This window comes from Typopeltis vanoorti, chromosome 6, assembly GCF_054136105.1.
Source record: "Typopeltis vanoorti isolate ZY-2024b chromosome 6, IOZ_Tvanoo_1.0, whole genome shotgun sequence".
Classification (NCBI taxonomy): Eukaryota; Metazoa; Arthropoda; class Arachnida; order Uropygi; family Thelyphonidae; genus Typopeltis; species Typopeltis vanoorti.
The window spans coordinates 55,228,318-55,231,453 of NC_143554.1; positions in this window are offsets into that span (position 1 = coordinate 55,228,318).

Sequence of the window (3,136 nt, forward strand, 5' to 3'; positions counted from 1 at the left end):
CTTACCTTGATATGCGTCGTTACTTTTCTTTGGTGTCTGGTCTTTGTTCTTCGTTTTCTCACGGCACTGTTGACATCGCCATTCGGTCCGTTTCACGGCTCCTTTTGCTTTCCACTGCTTTCTGAGATCCCTGAACAGTGGAAGTGTTGTTTTTTGTTACATCCGGAACAATGCGGCCCGTCCCCTTCATCGCTTAATGGCTTATTGCATTTGTTACAGCTCATTTTGCTTGAACTTCGCTGTCTCGGTGACCTTTAGCAAATGAACAAGTAATTTATTAAAATACTGAATAATTAGTACAAATGAAAATATAATAAAATAATATAAATAAATCAGCTAACGCCTTTTATTCCCTAATAGGGAGTAGGCCAAGCCTTTATATATATATATATATATATGTGTGTGTGTGTGTGTGTGTGTGTGTGTGTGTGTGTGTGTGTGTGTGTGTGTGTGTGTGTGTGTGTGTGTCCTACAATTATTTGCCAAATGGTAATATAGATATTATAGCGAAAGAAAACACTCAGGAATAAAGAAAGAAAATGGAAATAGATTAGAAAAGAACTGTAGAATGTGCGTAACCAAGAGCAAAAGCCATACTGGTTATTACTATAAAAATACAACGTAGGCGATACAGTCACTAAAAAAAAGTGACTGAATCTTTATCTGGACGATTTCAATCGAAGGTGAGTTAGCCGATCTCATACGGAGGTAGCATGGTTTTTTCTTCCGGAAACTCGGGTTTTTCATCCCGCATACAGACCAATCGGCCCTTCATAACACACGCAATTTACAGACAAAAAATACTAGTTGTGGTGGGCGATAGATGGCGTTGATGGAGATGATTCGTAGTAGAAGTTCGATGTAGTGGTTGAGACAGTTGTAGATATCCTCCCGCGATGAGTCTTCGGACTCCTTGGAGGTGTCAGGAATAATAATAATAATAATATTTAGGGCACACGAATACATACAGATAAATGCCTTTGAAATTATTCGCTTTGCTTTAGAAAGTGGATAGAAAGCGAACTTGTCGGTCATAAAATGTAATACCTTTAAAATAAAAATAAAAATAAAAAAGAAATAAATGAATAAGGTCTGTGAATGAAATTACGGAGAAGTATGATAGGTATTTTGTAAATAATGGTTAGTGTGTCAAGGTAGGGTCTCCCGCGATGAGTCTTTTGACTCCATGGAGACACCGTTATAATAATAATAATAATAATAATAATAATAATAATAATAATAATAATAATAATAATAAGACAATGTAGCAAGCAAGGATCTGGAGACGAAAAGTATGCTTGGAATATTATTTGCCCGGTTACCTTTTGGTTTTACTATTTTCCCAAGGGGGAAAAAATCAATATTGAATTACCAGTATCAGAAAATACTTTTTTTTTTAATTTAAATGTGCAATTCACCCACGAAACCTATAGTATGTGGTGGCAAAGACTAGATTATCTGGAAACCTTTGCTGTAGACAGCAAAGTTTCCAGACATCACCCATGGCAATGAAACTCATCCTCAACATCCACAACTCTAATGGGATTCGGACGCACGACCTATTGGGTGGAAAGCTGAGATGCTGTCCACTCAGTGCAACAGCCGGTATTATCACTAAAGTTTACATTTCTTACTTATGTTAAATATAAAGAAATTTATTAAAATCAAAAACCTCGCCTATCTCAAGTCATCCTACTAACAACAAAACAGCACATCATTATTGGTGGTGAAGATTTTGGAAAACTTGGTTAGGGCTTGCATTCATAAATGGGTTGACAGTGAATCTCTACTTTGCAATGAACAGCATGAATTTTCTAAGGGAAGGTCATGTTTTAGCAACTTGCACACATTCTATAACAATGTTACCACTGAACTAGACAAAGTGAATGGATACACCATGAGATTTTGCTAAGCCTTTTGACAGAATACAGACTGGTAGACTGTTGCATAAATTGTAGAATATGAGCTTCGATTATAGAATATTACCGTGGATAAGAGGATGGATGACTGACAGATATCAAAAAGTGGTATATGGAGGATGTGAGTCTGCAAGATTTAAGGTAACCAGTGATGTACCACAAGGATCAGTGCTTGGTCCACTACATTAATGATATTGGGAAAGATCTGACAAGCGACATACAGCTATTTGTTGATGATGCAAAGATTGGAAGGTAATCAGGAATGCTGCTGATATGCAGTACTTGCAGAATGATTTGAATAGGCTGGAATTGTGGGCATGGAAAAATGGATGTCAGTTCAATGTCAGTAAATGTAAAGTCATTCATTTTGGCCTGATTAGATGTCCAATGTCGTATTATATTGGTGGGATTATGAAGAAACTGATGAGGCTAGGGATTTTGAAGTGTTAGTAGATAGGAAGTTGAAGTTCAGGGGCCATGTAGCAAAGATTGCAAATACAACTCAAAAGATAATTGCAATGCTGAAAAGAATTCACATGTAAAGATAAGGATGTCATTTTGCCTCTCCAAGTGAGGCCTTGATAAGACCTCACTTGGACTATTGTGCACAAGTCTGGTCTCCTGGCATGGTGATTCTGATATATTGGAAAGCGTGCAAAGGAGAGTGTTTAAAATGATATCAGGCTTATGGAATACTGATTATGAAGACAGATTGAGAATTTGTAGACTGCAGACACTAGCAAATAGGAGAAAGGGGTGATATGATCGAGACTTACAAACTTCTGAAAAGGTCATAGAGGATTTCAATTGACGAAATGTTTCAATTTATGGAGAGTGGGGAAAGGACAAGAGGGCATCCTTGGAAGCTGAGAATGAATTCCGTTAAAAGATAAGGTCTAAATTTTTCTCTCATATGGTGGTACGTGATTGAATGGATTGCCATTGGATGCTGTGAGTGCAAGCAGTGTGAACGAATTCAAGAATACGTATGATAGCTGGTGCGTATAGTATGTAGCCTCCCTCGACGAATGCTTTACTCCCTGGAGGTTTCTCTTAATAATTATTAGTATTATTACATGAGCTTGGTTATTAGCATATGTTACAAAATTCAGAATTCGTTCTACAGAAGTGGCAACAAGAAGAGAGTTTTGTGCATTTTGCCGTAACTTTTCATCCGGTTTAGTCGCTAAATAGGAAAGGAAATGGGTTTTTTATTT